Genomic DNA, 19,066 nt, shown 5'->3' on the forward strand with positions numbered 1-19,066 from the left:
TCTGTAAAGAAAGTCAACTCAACAGAAAGCATCAAGATTTTCTCTTCAGAATCAAGAAGGTAACTGTTTTCATCTCTGGCAGCTGCTGCTGCCTTTGATGTGTGCCAATGAGCACAAGAATGAGATTACAAATAGTCCTTTCTGTTTGCCAATGCTATTGAAAATCATGCATGGAAATTTTTTAATTCCTAAGAAAAATCTTAATTAGGTCTGCTCTTTCAGAAAAAAATTAACATCCCTTGAGTTTTCTAAATATAGTCTCAAGTCTAAACTCCACTGATGTCAGTTAATCTATTAGTTAATCTAATATTGGCCAAAGATTATTAGAGACACTGACATTTGAAATGTTTTTAAGGCATTTTAAATGGTGCTAATTTAATAATTTTGCATTAACCTAATGTCCACGTCACTAGAAAAGTCAACTCTATATAAGGTGCTAAGGAGGATGTAAGATATATGAGGACAGGGACCAGACCTATTTTGCTACTAATTACGTCCGTGCCTAGCACAGTGCCCCACATGAAACAGGTGCACAAGAAATCATTGCCGTTTGGGTATGAGAAAGACAAAAAGAAAAACACTCCCCATAAAGTTACAATCATAGAGGCATCTGTTGACTATTACAAGTCAACAATAGAATGAATTAATAGCTTTAGGAAGGATACTAGCAACAAAAACGAGGAAGGGGTAATTAGCATTAGCGGGCTTCTGACATTACTCACAATATATATTCAGAGATGTGCAGGGACTGCTGCAAATAAGAAGCCCTTACAGAAAATTTGGTATATGTAGTGTCTAATTTAGGGATCTCAGAGATATACGTTCCCATGTCCCCATTATTCAGTCTCCTCAACACAGAGCCAAAGCAAGATTTGAACATAAACATCCTGGCTCTAATTTGGACAGTATGAATACTGTTCCTTTCATCCTCTCTCATACATCTCCTCCACCCCCAAGCCATTTCCTCTGTACTGTCTTCTGTCAGTCTAATGAAAGTTTCCTAATCTTTAGAAGCAGTAGCTTTAGTTCTCTTTGTGTGGAGAAGAAGTACAATACACTCTGATTACATGGTTATATTCCATACAGATGCCTGGCAAAACATCTTATAACTAGGGTCTGTTTAGTATTTTAACTTTGAGGGACTTACAATTCAGCTATTTTGTTATGTACCAAAATAGCACTTGACATCACAAAGATGGGCTTTACTTCCTTTTGCTATTTTAAATCCTGCATTAAATACGGTGAATATTTTGGGTTTTCTAGTTCATGGATTTTGCTTTGGCGTTTGTTTTTTGTTTGTTTGTTTTGTTTTTCTTTGCAAGACAAAGGGGTCAGGATTTTAAAGGAGGTCTTTCAGGTTTGCATGTCTTAGAAGCAGTTATTTCCTCTTAGGTACTCTGCTGTAATATTCTGTGTGGTCATTAAAGAAGCAATGGGGCTTATTTATGCCTCATGATCCAAATAACCAGATTTCTTTAAGGCAGGCAACTGGGAAAGATGGTTGGCCAGATAACCTTTAAGTTTCCTAGGGCATGCTTTTCCCTATTACCATTTCCCTTTTTTATTTTTTATTTCTAATAAAAATAGTATGCTTTGTTTAAACAGCTAAACTTAAATGCTAAAGATTGAAATCCTAAAACATTTTTTAAAGAAAATAATTATTAATCACTAATCTATAACCTCAACAACTATTATATAATCCAATCAGGCTTCCCACTCTCTCTAGATATGAGTAGAACCTCATTTCTAAAGCACCCCATATTCACCCTTGAAGTTTTTTTTTTTCATAAGCCCTAAGACTTTGGGCCAGTTTTGACATAAAATACCAGTTTCTATCTGTAACCTCCAGGAGCCCAGTATGCCTCAGAAATAGCTAGCAGGAGTGCAAAGGGATGGCCTTGTCACTCCCTTGGCTTTTACTTTCCTCATTTCCAAGCCCTTCAAAAGGTGAGTAAGGCTTACGTTTACGCAGATGCACCTAAGTCAGTAGTATGAATTCTTGTGACTAGTTTTTGCAATCAGTAAAGCGTAAGAGTATGCACTAGACCACTAATTCCTAAATCTCCTGGCCCTTCAGAATCATCTAAGAAGCTTGTCAGAAATAACAGATTCTGGCCCCAGTCCCAGACCTACTGAATTAGAATCTCCAAGGTTAAGAAACAGTAAATTAATTCTAAGATCTTTGTTGGTTCTTTACTTCATCAGTTATACATATGGCAATTTTTCCTTAGAGGAAAACCCCTCTCTACATAGGCTTCCCAAATGAACCAAGCAAGATACCATATGAACTGAAATATAGTTCTTTCTTTCATCATAAGCAGCTTACTTGAGCACTACCCTTTACAGTATATCTCTGAAAGAAAAAAAAAATCCTTAAGCTAAATGTTAAAAAAAAATCCTACTAAAGTTTAAACAGAGTTTAACAAGATTTTTAAATAAATCATTCAAGAATCAGCAATGTTCTGTTATACAGACAAAATAGCACGAACAGACCACAGAAAATACTGATTACATGTCTATCCTTTCTAATCAAATAAAATAATCCACAATAACAACTGACTAAATGTATATTCTATTAAAAGCCAGTTAATTTTTTAAATTCTAGGGGGTAAAAAAGCACAGAACCCAAAACTGTGTGCACAAGTTTTTGACACTGTGACTTTAAAAAAACACATAAAAAATATATATATATATATATATATATATATATATATATATATATATATATTTACCTGGTTAAGAACTTCAAAAACAGTGTAAAATAATACATAGAAAAAGAGAAGTCTTCCTTCCTCTAATTCCCCTCTCTTCAGACAATTGCTGTAGTTTCTTGTATATTCTTCCAGAGGTGTACAAAGAGAATGCAAGACTATGTATGTACATAATGCATTTTGGGGAGGAGAGGTCCATAGCCTATAACAGATTTTCAAAGGGATTCATGATCTCAAAAAGGGTAAGAATCACCATTCTAGAATAAAACTAAGGGGTCTGCTCTACCCAAGTCCATTGGTAGGATTAGCAGAACTGCGACCTTCAGTTTGCTCATGAGGATTTTACGATACATGATTCCAGGCTACAAAACAGCTTCAGCAAGCAATGTTGGTTAACATGCAGATGTAGATATAAAATATCACATCTGTTTGTAAATAACTTCCTGATTTTTCTCAAACAATCCCTCCAATGAATGAATAGTTCCTCTGTTACTGTGTTTACTATGAAAATCTGTAGGAAATTTGTAGTATATACATACACAAAGACAGTAGACATTTCTTCTTTCACAACCTAAAAACTTTCTATTGGAATAAGAGAAAGATTTTATTTATATATATATGCATAATTTAAGGGGGGAAATTAATCTAGTACTCCTGGTAGATATAACTAATATAAGTTACAGGGTTATTAATAAGATCTTAAGAATTATATCCTTTTAGATATATATTAATTTGCCAAGAGGAGAAATTTCATTTGGACTTCAATGACTATTATTTTCTTGTGTGCTATAATTTGGATTTTAACATAAAATTATTTACAAGGAAGTTATTAAAGTATTAAAGGATTGAACTGCACTGCTTCACTTACTTCTTTTTTCATCATAGGATCTATTTCTTTGCCTGAATACCATGTAGTGCTTTTCCACTCTCCCCTTCCAAAGTGCATGAAAGATAATAAATAAAATCAAGTTTCTTTTTCTATAACCAGCTTACAAAAAGGTTCACTCTGACATAGGTCCATTTATTTTTTGCTCTGTAATGTTGTCTGAGGTCTTATTCCAAATACCAGGCTACTTATTACTTATGTAAAGAGAGTATTAGTGGGGGGAAAAGGGAAGTATTAGGATAACCTGAGTGATGATTCTGGAAGAGAATAAGATGAGATAGCAGGTGCTCCTTAGATGGATAGGAGATAAGAACAGACTCAGAAAGGCTCACTAAGCCTGGAAGGTCTCCTGTCTAGATAAATGATCCTTCTCTCATGGGCTTGAAGGTACTTTTTGATTGGGAGAAATTAAGGTCTAAAAATTTACTGCTTTGAAACACTTGTTATCACCTTGGTATCCATCTTAGATCTAATCAAATATTTCTAGATTAAAGAATGATTTACCCTTGTCACTAAGTTATCTGAATTTTGCCCAAGAAGCAACCATGAAAAAAGAATTGTGAAAATGCAACATCTTCTAGTCATGTTCCATATTACTTGCAAAAAAAAGACCTTAGAGCAAAAAAGAAAAAAATGATGATATACTTACAGCTCTTTATTCATTTCTCTATTCACTCAAAAGCACTTATCAAACATATGCAAAAACCTGTTTTTGACATCATGGGCATAAAAAAGAAGTAAGCCATATAAGCAAATTTAGAATCTGGTGAGGAAGGTATATATAAACAACTAGTCAGAATAAAAGAAGTGGCATAAAAGCGATAAAGAGGAGGAAATAGAGGAGTCTGCAGAAGTCGTAGAGACTCTTGCTGAGAAATGAAGGAAAGAGGGTTAGAACTGAACCTTAAATCACTGTTAGAATTTCTACTTCAACAAATAGAAAAGAAAGGGAGATAATTCAAAACCAATGGAATTACCTGAACTGTGAAAGTGAAATACCAACTTTGAGAACAATGACTAGTGCTCATTTGACTAGAGTAACAGGGGCTAAAAAAGTAGGTAAGGTCGATCTATCTTTCTATGGGTCTTCAAAAAGTTAAAGATGGGATCTCCATATGACCCAGCAACTCCACTCCTGGGTATATTACCCTAAAGATCGAGAACAGGTGTTCACATAACACTAGTGCACGAATATTCACAGCAGCACTATTCACAATAACCAGACGCTGGAAAAAACCCAAGTGTCATTGATAGATTGATGATAAAACAAAATGTAGTACATTCACATAATGGAATATTATTCTCCACAAAAAAGGAATGAAGTGCCAATACATACTACAGTGTGGATGAACACTGAAGACATTATGTAAGCGAAAGAATCCAGACGCAAAGGGTCACATAGTGTACGATACCATTTATATGAACTATCCAAAACAGGTAAACCTACAGAAAGAGGATTAGTGTTTGCCAGGGGAGGGAGAAATGGAAATGGGGTCTCCTTTGGAGATGACGAAAATGTTCTGGAGCTAAACAGAACTGATGGCTGCACAACATTGTGAATGTCATTAATGCCACTGAATTATATACTTTAAAATGGCTTAGTTTTTATGTTGTGTGAATTCCACCTCAATTTTTTAAGAGAAAGAGTCTGTGATAGACACTACTAATGTTTATTAATATCCTCCCCACTCCTCAGAAGTTTGTATGTTCCAGTCACCCTGTAGTTACACAGGGCCCTGTACCTGTTCGAGCCTACAGGTTGTGAACAGCAGTGACATCTGTCACTGCCTGGCCTATATATTGAAGAAAGGGTGAGAGATGTCCATCCTCTCTTCTCTCCCACGTGAACCCAAAGCCACATGAAGCCACATGAGATTATGGAACAGACTGGGTCCCTGAATAAATTAGCGCCTCCCTATTGACCCATGCTGAACATGTCACAGGAGTAAGAAATATACTTTTGTTGTCTTAAGCCACTGACATTGTAGGGCTTGCTTGTTATTATAGCACAGGCCACACCTACTCTGATACACAGTCAGAGCTAACAAGGCCACTAAAATAATATTAGGAAATTTGAATTTTATTCTACAAAGTGTGGAAAGACAATATTTTTGAGAAGAGTGACATGATGTGCATTTGAGGAAAATAATTCCAATGCAATGTCCAGAGTAAATTACAAAGGTAGTTTTCAATCTTTGGTATATATCAGAAATCACCTGAGAAGAACTGTAGTCATCTTCCAATTCCTTTATATTTCTGTAAAAAAATAAATATTTATCCTCTGGGGGAAAAAAGTCACTTGAGCTGCTTTTCAAAATGCAATGCTCTGGTCCAGGCTATCTCTAGAGATAGGGTCTGGGGACCTGTCACTGAAAAAAATCTCTATGGAAAATTCTAGATGACGGGTTGGAGTCAAGGAGATGTCTAATTCAGAGATGACCAAATTTACATGCTTAGTGGATTCAAATAAACAGTATAATAAAATAACTATTTTCTTGACAAGTGAAATGATAAATGGTTAGGGAGTTTCCTTTAAAACAGTAAGTTATGAAAAGGTTACTCACATTAACATTCATAGAGTCATAGTTATGACTAATTTAAACATCAATTAGATGGGGATGGCAGTTGCAGGCACCTACTCTATTGCTAAGTGGTAGCCCACCCAACATTTCTGTTATGCCAGGAAACATGGCAGGCACCCCAGAGTCAGAGGACAGAGCCATCCTCAGTCTCCTGGAAGGCCAAGGTCAACCTAGCATTTACATCTATCTCATTTCCTCCTTTCTTTCCCTGTTCTTTCTTTTTTAGGGTAACTAGCATTCCATTCTGTCCTTAGCTCCTTCCTCCTGAGTACCTAACTCATCACCAACTTTCAATTCAAGACTTAAAGAGTCAAAAATTAAGGGCTCAAAAGTCTGAATTGCAGAAGCATAGGAAGCTGCCACTCTAAATTTGGGGTGTGTGTGTGTGTGTGTGTGTGGTTTTTTTACCAAATGTGATTTACTGTTTATAAATGCTAAGAGCCTCAGCTTTCCAAAATAGTGACTATAACACTGTGAAGAAATATTCTTTGCTGACCAGAATTCAGTTTGTGTTGCAAAAACAAATCTTCAGAGCATTTCAAGAAAAAGTGATCTCTAATAAACAGTAGTGATGGTGACTGACAGAAAAGGTACCTTTACCATTTCTGAAGCCCTGCTGCAAGGTACAAAACTGACAGCTTCTCCACAAACCTCCTCCTAATGCTGAATACTGCTCAACAGTTGTTTTACTTATTCTCAGTGATTGAGATCCTTTTCTTCCTCCCCCTATTCCATAACTGTTGTATGCCTATTTGCAAAACTTCTAACTACTGACTGTCAGCAGGTAAGCTTATCTCCACCACTGAGAAAAGACAGGTGCACCTACTCTACTATGTCAAAATGCATCTTCTTTTCTTGTTCGTTATGCTTCAGAAGATTGGAGACTGTTGAGAATTATAATGGCTTGGGGTTGATTAATGATTGTGCATTGAGTCCCCTATACAGAATTTTATTGCTGTTAACGACCATTTGATCAATAAATATGAGAGATGTCCTCTCAAAAAAAAAATGCATCTTCTTTTCTCCCTATCTCCTGCCCCAGGAGCATGCCTATTCCTTTTGAAGAATAACCTCTACTGTATTAGAGTAACAGCTAATAACCTCCTGCAGTTCATGTCTTCCTTTCTTTTTCTACCCCCTCATTTTTATGAGTACCTCCTTCAGTAGTTCTCTGTGAAAGCATGCATAGGAGGTGAATTTTTTTTGGATACATTGCAAGGCTGAAAATTATTTCAGACTATTCTCCCACTGGATTGACAGTTTGGCTAGGTAAAGAATTCTGGGTAAAAAAAGATCTTTGCATTTTATCAAGTATCTTTGATTCAGATTTTAGAAGGCATTACTCTGCTCTCATATACTTTATAATACAGCAGCTGAGGAATATAATGCATTTTTTTTTGTCTCTGGAAGCTTGTAGGATTTTTCTACCTGAAATTTTATGATGATGTGCCCTGGTATGGAAACTTTCTCAAACACTGTTTGAAGGTACATGGTGAGCCCTTTTAATATCATGTCCTTTAGTTCCAATAGACATTTCAAAAAATATTAGTTCTTGATAAATTTCCTCCCCTGCACTTTCTCTAATTCCTCCTATAATTCCTGAATTTATATGTTGAACCTGCTATACTGATCTCCTAATTGTCCATCTTAATGTTTTTTTGTTTACTTCATAGGAAATTTGTAAGGTTTTCCTTCTAACTCTTCTATCAATTTTTTTTTATTTCAGTGATATTTTTATTTTCCAAATGCTCTCTTGTTCTGGTGGTTCCTTTTTCCTACATCTTGAGTTTCCTTCTTGACATTCTCTACTGCCCAGGCATTATCATCAACTCCTCCTCCTATTGCTATGATCACTCTTTTCCAGTATCTTTCACTACTGCTCTCCTGCATACCCTTTAACCAAAAGATTTTCTTCTTGGTTCTTTTCTACATACAACCTCTTCCTATGCATCTTATCTGCCCGCATGGTTTCAATGAAATATGCTGGTATTTCCAAACAGTTATCTCCAGCTCCAACCTCTTTTTCTTGAGTTCTAGACCTGAATTTCCAACTACCTGGTGACATTTGCACTTGGATATACCAAAGACACCCCAAACTTTATACTGCGCTGCTGGCTTCAGGTATTCTATGCTCCAGTCTCATGAATAACTTGTCATTCTGAGAAAATATTAAAGAAGTTAACACTTTTGATAAGCCCAGCTTAAATGTCACCTCTTCAGTAAAGTCTTCTCTGACTTCTTCCTACCCCTAGTCAGAATGAATTATTCCCCCACTTAGCACCCAAGGCACAGTTCACAGCCCACTATACCTATTCACAAGTATTGTTCACCATGACTCAGGCATGGACTCTGCTAGAATGTGTACCTCTTAAAGGTGTACCCATTTTCAACATCTACTAAACAGCAGTTATTCAATAAACAGCTGTTGAATTACAGCAATTTCAAATGAATATATAGTACAGCTATTTGTGTAACCATTAATTAAGCAAAGAATGTGATCAGAAACCTAACCCACTAGAAAAAAACTATATAAGTTTAAAAATGCATCTGTAGATAGTTTTAATCTTAAAAGATTGTTATTTTTTATCCAAACATTCAGTCTTATCCAAAGGCACATTCTTCATAGTCACATGTGTGCAGATTCAGAATTTTAAGAGGTAATTCACTTTTAAATTACCTGCTCACCCAAGCAGGCACCTGAACAGTTTGCCTTAGCATAAATAACACATTTTTGTTGTTGTTTGAAATAACCAAAAACAAGACCAAAAAGGCAAAAAGAGATTTCTTTAGACTGTATCACCCATATAAAAACGTTAGCAATGGGTAGCCAACCCCCTGATAATATTTTCCAGAAATGTTAAGTGATTAAAGAGTAATGAAAAGAAAGATGCTCCTGAACCCTAACGAGAGCCCTGCTACTAAGGGCACTGGAGAATGTTCATTTGTATGCAGGGACTTAAGAGTTATAATGGACATTTTTGTTTACTTTAGTTTTTGGTTTGATTTTCTTTTTAAAACTGTGCCCTCATGCCAAATCTTTTGGGATTTTTTTTCTTTTTCCTGTTGAACTGATGTTATATTAAGATTTAAGCACAAACATCTCATAAGTGTTTTAAATCGATCCAATTGTTTGAGAAGGCATATGTGCTAGGCCAATGAAGCCAAAACATTAGAGCTAGGAATTTTGATGAAGATAATAATTGCTTACAGACCAGCTTGCTTTAACTTGCTGAACAAAGAACACAGTTTTATACCACATTTGCATCACAGGCTTTTTCTCTGCATAATCGGCACTCTAATGAGTGCTTTTAAAAGGGCGTTTATCTACAGGTTAAAGAAAAGGATGTCATCAATTAGATTCCATCATCTTTAACATTTCACTTACTCAAACTTTATATTAATACTTTTTTTTTTTTTTTTTGCTGGCCTAAGCAGTGTTTTGAATTTTTACAAACCATTTGTTTAGTGAGCACAGAATAAATCTAGGAATGAAGATACTCAGTTAATTCCAGTGCTGTCTTGAATGGTTCTATAGCTTTGGACAGGTCAATAGTTTCTTTGTGGCCTAGTCTATTTCTAGGACATTCCTGTATAGCGATACAGATCTTTCTCATATCTGAAAGCTGCATTCAGGCTCTGTGCCTGTGTCAGGAGTTACTCCCTCACTCCTCTTATTAAGTTATTTCCATCACTTGCAGACCCCATAATTCAATGGTCAAACAGTATTTGTTAAGGGCCTACATGACAGGCAACGCAGTGAGGGTAGAGATGAGCTCAGTCCTTATGAGAACAGTAATAGTAGTTTCCTGAATAACAGAAAGGACTGTCTCAATCATTCTGCTTCTTTCACCCTGACTCTGGATCTCCCATTCTTTACTCCCCCTGGATATAAAGCAGAAGTCCTAAAAATTAAGGTGGTATAGATTCACAGGACTGGGTGAAGGCTGCCACATGGTGCTCTTACGGTTACAGGGCCAGGCAATTGAGAGTCAACATGATTTTAAGACAGAGATAAGAAGTCTTGAAAGAGACCAAAGTCACCAATTCACAAGACCAAGGCAACTCTTGGCTCATGGTACCAGTGATGACCCTGGTTTGCTGAATCTTTTTCCCTTTACAACTCCAGCCTCTAAGGCAGAACTCTCTCGGCCTCAGCAAGGTCTCCTGATTTCTGGTTCCCTTTAGGGAGGGAGTCAATCATTTCAGCACATGTCTTTAGTATCAGTGTGTGAAAGCAGGGTCACATCTTACAACTAATTCTGAAACGTTGTAAATTACAGAGAGGAAGGGAGGGTGGGAAGTGAGAGACCTATGTCCAGAAGTATTAAGGGGCCAGATTCTAATAGGAGACCTTAAATTTGAGAATGCAAATCTAGACATGTGCTCATCATTCCCTATCTAACCATCCTGTTGGTGTTTGTATGCCAATCTCCCATACTCTTTCTGAAAAAGAGATGCACCTTATCAATCTTGTAGGAAAGGAATATTCTAAGTATACTTTATTGGGTTAACTCACTTTAGGGCTTTGACTTTTCTACTAGCAAATTACTAAACAGATACATTTTTCTTTTAATTTAAAGACATAAAATTTTTCATTGTACTAGTATAAAGAGTAAACTCTAAAGTGTTACATAAAGTATGGTTCTAAAATTTAAAAGAGTTAAGGATTCCTCAACTCAATTCCTAGGAGATGCTGTATCTGGAATGGGTAAACAGAAGCAAATAGTTTCCTGAAATTTATCCAAGGCTACATGTCAACTGCCTGGCAGGAAATGCTTTTAGAGGGCCTAGATAAACAGAAGAGCATCTTTTTTCAGAAAAATCTTCTCCTTTGGTTCCTTTCAAAGCAAATGTACTGAGTTTAACTAGCATCATAAACACAATAGGCAGAAAAGGGCACAGAGGATTTTTACATGATGGTACCTCTAGGATCTATGACAATTAAGTGATCTGCCCTTCACTTTTCACACATGAACCTCACTGCTCAATAATCATATACACTTAATACATATTGTTGAGATTTTGTGGTAAATTAAACCATATCTTTCCATTAATTTTCATCATGATTTTGATGAAGCATTTTATGAGAAATTTTTCATTTAGCACCAGCTTTTAATATTTCAGCATAATATTTTCTTACATCTGTATAGCAATGAATTTTTCAAAATATTTTATACCCATTATCTTAATTTTTGTTCTAATTTCTCATTATGTAAGTGCTACCTACTATTCATGCTCAGCTAGCACTTATGAAATGAGATGACAGTGCAAAATTAAGTCAAAGATTAAGTTAGTCAAGGGACCAGACCTAAAACCACTTAGTCTGAAACATTTTTGGTACATTTCCGTCTGTCCCCACTATGTGTCAGGTAATGGATCCCAAAATCCTACTACCATATTTACTAAAATAATCCTTCAACCTCACCTCAGTTTTACCTTCTTAACTGCAAAAAGGATGATGAGGACCTAGATCACTGACAAATACTTACTATCAGCCAGAGAAATCTGCCTTACATAAAATCTAGTCAGTCTTTCTACAGCTCCTCTCTCCACCAGCCTACCTGCTCTTTTTGGCTACCATCCCAATCACCCATCTTCTCTTCCTCTTTTCCCACTCTAAAAGCATCCTCTGCCCACTCACCTTCTGCCCAGTCCTGCCCAGTCCACATGGGGAGCAAAATTTCCAGGCCCAAGGAAAAAAGTAACACAGAAAAAACATGCCTCTCTACCTGCATGCTTCATCCAATAGTTAAGGCAACTCAGATAACAATTTAAGCCACCAGTCATTACTTTCAATGTGTACCCATAAGCTCCCTGCATCCCAAACAGCACAGCTTTGCCTTAGTTACTACTGGACCTCACAGGAGGAAAAAAAAGAAACTTTGTGTGTAGATAATTTTATGTTCTTTCCACAAAATGGGAAGGGGATGGTGTGAGACTAGAAGAAAGAACTGCAAACTAAAGGCTACAAATATTTGAGTGTAAACAGTATATTTTAAATAATATAATCACCATATTATTTCTTAAATTTAAATTTTTTCTATTATTTCTTGAAATGGGGTACACCCATAATTATAATTAGTTGAACTCAGTACAGACCAGAAGTTTGCTCTAAAAGGGTATAATTCTAACCCTGGAAATTTGGCTTCCTATTCTACTTGCAGAGCTTCTTGGAATGGAAATATATTCCAACATCAGTACACAGGGACTTAATGAATGGCCACTGAACAAATAAAGAAATATTGACGGAAAGAACAAATATAAATTTCATCCTAACATAATATATAAAAGTAAACCCTAAGAGAGTCAAGAGTTGTGTTTTAAAAGGTTAGGAGGGATATAAAATTGGAAGGAATAGGAAGTTCAATATATTAATTTTTTTAAATCTGCTCTATCTGCCAGAATATATTTGTGCCAGTATTTTAGGATAGTAAAACTCTACATAGGGGACACTTTCAGAGTGATACGGTTGACAAATCACTTATCCTAAAAAGCCACAAAACTATTCAAAATTGTCAAAACAATCATTTCAGATTATTTTGGGGGCAGGGGGGAATTGACCAGAGGTACACAATTGAAAAGCATTTATTAAAACAAACAAACAAACTAAAAAGAACTGAACCTCTGTAAGAAAAGTGGGAATCTGGGGCCCCTGTGTCTGTTTCCATTCCCTACCTGCTATCCCCCCAGCCTACAACCAATAGTTGGGAGGGGGAGCAGATCAGAATCTGGAGTTGCTATAAATATTATCTAAAACAGAGGCTGCAAACTACATCCAATGGCCCAATTAGGGCCCATTGCCTGCCTTTTTTTTTTTTTCATAAAGTTTTACTGGTAGAATCTATACTCATTAATTTACATGTTATCGATGCTGGCTTTCACACCATAACAGCAGAGTTAAGCAGTTACAACAGAAACTGCACAGCAAAGTTTAAAATGTTTACTATCTGGTCCTGTATAGAAAGTTTTTTGGCACCTGATCTACAATGTTCAGCTTTCAACAGAGAATTATGAGATGGACAAATAAATAGGGAGGTGGGAGCTATACACAGAAAAAGGTGCAGTTAATAGAAACTAGGTCTGAGGGGACCCAAATGTTAGATTTAGCAAACAAAGACTTCAAGGCAGCTGTTATAAATATGTCCAAAGAAACAAACAAGTTTTTAAAACTATGACAATAACAACTCAATAGAGAATATCAATAAAAAGATTATAAAACAAAACAGAAATGCCAGAGTTGAAAAGTACAATAACTGAAATGAAAATTCACTAGAGGGGCTTGACAGCAAATTTGAAATTACAGAAAAAAAGCAGCAGTGATCTTAAAGACAGATCAATAGAGATTATTCAATTTAAAGTAAGGAACAAGAATGGAGAAAAATGAACATGCCTCAGAGACCTTGGGACACCACCAAGCAAACTAGTGTATGTGTAAGGGGAGTTCCAGAAGGGGAGGAGAGAAATGGGCAGAAAGAAATATTTAAAGAAAAAATGGCCAAAAGTTTTCCACATTTGAGGAAAAACAATCTTACACATCCAAGAAGTACAATGAATGAAGTACAATAAACACAAGAATACACAAAAAGCCTATTAGCACACATAAATGAGTTCGCAAGGTCACAGGACATAATGTCAATATACAAAAATCAACTATATTTCCATATACTAGTACATAATGAAATTGATAAAACAGTCCCACTCACAATAGCATAAGAAAACTAAGTACTTAATATGTGTGTTAAAAGAAGAGCAAGAGGTACAACAACTATACAACACTGCTGAGAGAAACTAAACTGATATAGATATTGTATGTCCATGAATTTAAAAACCCAACATTAGATTACAATTCTCTCCAAACTGATCTGTACATTCAGTGCAATCTTTATAAAAAATCCTAATAGTCATTATATATAAGTTGACAAGCTGAATTTAAATTTATGTAAATATAGATGACCTAGAATACAAAAACACTTTTGAGAATTAAAAACATAGTTGGTGGACTTAAACTTCCCAATTTCCAAACTTATTGGGCAGATGTAATAATCATAATGTAGTATAAGCATAGGATGAATACATAGGTCAAAGAACAGAATTAGAAGTTCAAAAATTTGCCCTTATATTTATAGTCAATTGATTTTTAGCAAAAGTGTCAAGGTCATTTAATAGGAAAAGATGGTCTTTTTGACAAATGGTACTGAGATAATTGGACATCTGCATGTAAAGAGATTAATTAAGACCCTTAACTCATAACACACACACAAATGAATGCAAAATGGCATAAACCTAAATGTATAACCTAATACATAAAATTTTTAGAAGCAAGCACAGGAAAAAATCTTCATGACCTTGGGTTAGGCAGATTCCCTAGATATGACACCAAAAGCACCATCCATTAAAAAAAATTAATAAATGTCTATCAAAATATAAGCTGTTTATGCTACAAAAGACACCATTAAGAAAATGAAAGACATGACACAGACTGAGAGAACATACTTACAGATCATATATCTGATAAAGAATTCTTGTTCAGAATAAGAACTCTCATAACTCAGTAATAAAAAACCCAACAAACCAACTTAAAAATCAGCAAAAGATTTGAATAGACATTTCTTGAAATAAAAAAAAAAAGGAATGGCTAATAACTACAAGAAAACATGCTCAACATAATTAGTCATTAAGGAAATGCAAATTAAAATCACAGTGAAATACTACTTTACACCCCATAGAATGACTGTAATCAAAAAGACAGTAACAAGCATTGGAAGGATGTGGAAAAAACTAGAACCTTCATTCACTGCTTGTGGAAATGCAAAATGGCACAGCCACTTTGGAGAACAGTTTGGCAGTTTAAAATGTTAAACATAAATTTACCATGTCACCCAGCAATTCTGCTCCCAAGTATCTCCCCAAGAGAAATGGATACCTGTAACCGTACAGTCTTGTATCCAATCTTTCACAGTGGCAGTATTCATAATAGCCTCAAAATGGAAACAATTAAAATAGCCATCAACTGGTGAATGGATAAACAAAATGTAGCATATCCATATAATAGCATATTAAAAAAGAATGAAGTACTGATACATGCTACAACACAAATGAGCCTCAAAAACACTATGCTAAGTGAAAGAAACCAGACAAAAATATCACATATTGTATGATTCACCTATATGCAGTGTCTATAAAAGGCAAATTTATAGAAACTGCAAGCAGAATAGTGGTTGCTCGGTCTAGGGGTGGGAGCTGAGACTGACTGCATATGGTGGGCACTAGAGGTCTTTTCCAAGTAATGAAAATTTCACCAAACTGGATCGTGATGATGTTTGTATAATTCCATAAATTTACAAAAACTATGGAATTGTACACTTAAAATGGGTGAACTTTATGATACGTAAATTATATATCAAAAAAGTAGTTTTTAAAAAAACTCTACATGGATTCCAACTACTATCTTCCAAGATTACTATTCTTTTAGTCTCTAATACTTTTTAAAATGACAAAACTTTTTCTTAATCATTTCTGTTCTGCAACCAATTTTTTAACTTGCAGTCAATTTTTAACAGGTGTGAAAACTAATTCTCAGAGGTTTGATTCATTTTCTTTAATCTACATGATCAAGATGACAATTTTGATGAGTTTCTTTCATTCCCCAAAAACGCATGAGTTTTGTAATGAGTTGATGTAATCAGGCAAAATGAATGATCTAATGACTCAGACCGTAATACTGCTTTACAAAGCTGTAATGATTGTAAAGCTCCCTAAGTCTGCCAAAGAAATAAAAATACCACCTGTTAAATAAAATGATTTATACATTCTCTGGTATGTACAGTATAAATCATTGTCTCTGGCATCATACCCACTTCTGCATCCTCAGTTTTTAACCCTTTTTTTGTCCCCTTCCCAAAGAGAAAACGAATTTACATTGCTCCTCACTAGACTTGTTTTTTTCTCTTCAAAAAGTCCCAAATGCAGCACCAATCTCTTTACTTGGATCTCAGAAATAAGGAATTCCTCCAACTTATCTACTCCTCAAAACATAAACAAATAACTTTTTGCATTCTCTGTAATGAATTTACCCTCGTGAAGACAGAAATCATGGAAGAATTAGACCAACAGCTTCTTTCTCCATTGATGACCAGGTACATTCCTGATTATATGGCTTCCCTCCCTTTTGTTGTTTCATTTCCAAGTTTCACCGGCGGCTTTCGGAAAGACCTGGCACGGGCTGTGTTTGATCCATGAGGGCCCTGATGGTACGTCGTGTTTCATCATAATTCCCATTCAATCTTTAAAAAGAGAAACATGATTCTCTCAATCTTTGGTTTACAGCACAAACCTTTAAATTATTAAAAAATATATATGTATATATATTTATAAGAATAAAAATAAATGCAAAGATTTAACTTCATGTCAGTCATTAGGCCTCAGTTTCATTCCAAGCATCTTCCCCTTGTATTTCTAAATGTTAAATTCTGGGAAAATTAGTTACAACTGAATATTCATATGTTCATTAAAATGTATATAGGAAGATTTTTTTTAAGAAGCCAATTCTTATCTGGCCTAATAGAGATCTATTTAAAAGTTAAATCAGTAAATTCAGTAAATGTCTATTGAGTATCTCATTTAACAACCCTGGATATTTAAGGCAAATAAGGAATATTTTCCATCTTTAAGGAATTCATAAGCTGTTGGGAGAGAATGAACCATAACTACACATACTTTAAAACAGATTGGGATGTCTATCACAGTATTAAAAAAATAAATAAAATCCATGGGAACAGGTCACACCTGAGAATAGTGGACAATTTCAAGGAGTTGACTTAATGAAAAGAAAGTAATGGCTTCAGGTGGAATGGAACTGGGGTTGGGGAATAGTAATAGAATCCTCGGGAAGAGAGCCAAGTGAAATGAGGTGTGACTGTAGTATCAGATGAGTGAGGATATATTGGGGGAAAAGGGAGAATTCTGCTTAAGATAATGACCAGCTGATGTTTATTGAGCATTTATTATGTGCCAAGTACTATTTAAAACATTTTACATATATTATTTGAACGACCCTCATAAAAACCCTATGAAGAATGTACTATTATATTCCCATTTCATATATGACAAAACTGAGTTACAGAATGGTTAAGTGATCTGCTCATGGTTATACAGGCACAACTAAAAGTTATAGAGCCAGTATCTTGAAATTCATAAAAGAACAATGTCTGTCTCACCCCAACCACATTCATTGTAAGAGCAGTTAACAGGTATTTTAACCACCCTATCTCATTAATTCCTAAGCATCCTTCAAGGTTTAGCTGACATGCTTTCTTCTCTACAAAGCTTTTCTTGATCCCCACAACTGAACAGTATCTCTCCTCTAGGTTTCAAAGGACTTTATCTGTATCAATCTTATGGCAAACAGCATATCAAGAAAATTTAATATTTTGTTCCTAGCATCACAGATTTTTTAGATAAGGTATTACAAATTTTATGTCTTTACCTAAAAAAAGATCCCCTCTATTTTATTCTCCTCTAGTCTGATACACTTTCTACTCTCCACAACTCCTAGGACATGCCTGGCACATCATAATGCTAGCTAAATCTATGGAGCACTTATACTTTGCAAGGCATTGTGCTAAGCATTTTACAGGAATTTTCACAAAATTCTTATAGCAACTCAGTTCACACTCAAGGGCTATTTTTAGCCCCTTCTGTGACAGGTAAAATAGTAGATGCACCTTAAACACATAAGTAAAACATATGGTTCCTGCCCTCAAGAAGTTCAGTCTAGGGAGGTTGGTACTACTGGTATCCTTGAGTATAGAAGAGAGGGAAGGTGAGGCTCAATAAAGTTCAGTAATTTGTCCAGAATCACACAGCAAAAAAATGGCACAGCCTTAATTCAAACTCAGTTCTCCAGCTGGGTATTCGAGAACGTGTACCTGATCACTATATTACAAGAGAGGCACCTGAAAAACACTTAGTGAAGAAAACGTTTTAGACTCCTACAATGAAAAATGTCCCAAGGATAATGAAGACTCGCTTAACTTCTGTCTGTGAGAGGAACGCAGGAAATGAGCAAAGGTGCAGATGGAAGTTTCAGGAGTATGCTAATACACACCTGGTAGCTCATAACTGCTCATCAAGCCATCGCTTTATGTCCCTTAAAGTGGTCCCACCTGAGCATCCATGCTTTGTTGCGCGCAGGGTGGTATAGTGGAGTTGAAGACTAGCAATGCGACCTTGGGCAATACCTCCTGTCAAAGAAGCCAGTGGAGTAGCGTGGAAGATAATGATGCACAATTCCTGTTTTACACGTAGTCCAGCTGCTCTTGGAAGGTGGGTTCAACCCTCCCAGAAAAGAAGCCTCCAAAAATGTGTGAATCCCTACTACCCACTGGAAGCGTGAAGCAGCTGCCATCAGGGTATTACGAGGCCCTACATATTAACTAAGGCGCTCTTCTGGCTCTGTGGCTTCTGGCTGAGAGCCACACGTCCAACTGACCACAGTCTCTGGCCAAACTCCCTTCTCCAAACACCACCTTAGCAGCCGCACAGTTTAGCCTATCATCTCCACAAACAAAAGAGGTTTGAGTAGTAACAATACAAAATATAAGCCAGGCGTAAAGCGGCGACTGAACGCATGAGTTTTGTCCCCCCACAATGCCCTAGCCAAGCAGGAAACCACCTGACTTTACATTTACACCAGATTCATCAGGTTAAGCCGCGGATATGACCGCTAGGGGCCTGGCTAGACCCCGTGGTTCCTCCGACAGCGCGGAGCAGCGACCTTCCGGCACCCGGAGGGAGGCTCCGCGCTCCGCAAGCCCCCAGGCCCCGCCCCACCCCTGGGCTCCGGAGATTAGCCGCAGAGGCCGCAGACCGGACGCCGGAGGCGTGTC

At 36.2% G+C, this 19,066-nt stretch overlaps 1 protein-coding gene across 1 annotated transcript in view; it reads right to left on the reverse strand.

Moving 5' to 3' along the window:
* DENND2B (DENN domain containing 2B) overlaps positions 1-18,894 on the reverse strand; it is a 162,749-nt gene extending 143,855 nt beyond the window's left edge. The window contains exons 1-2 of the mRNA XM_073216147.1: positions 18,286-18,894; positions 16,253-16,462 (exon numbers count right to left, since the gene is read on the reverse strand). The gene's annotated coding sequence lies outside the window, so the exon portion shown is untranslated. The remainder of the gene's footprint in view (positions 1-16,252; positions 16,463-18,285) is intronic.
* Between the last annotated feature and the right edge of the window lie 172 nt (positions 18,895-19,066).

Source organism: Manis javanica, chromosome 11 (assembly GCF_040802235.1).
Source record: "Manis javanica isolate MJ-LG chromosome 11, MJ_LKY, whole genome shotgun sequence".
NCBI lineage: Eukaryota > Metazoa > Chordata > Mammalia > Pholidota > Manidae > Manis > Manis javanica.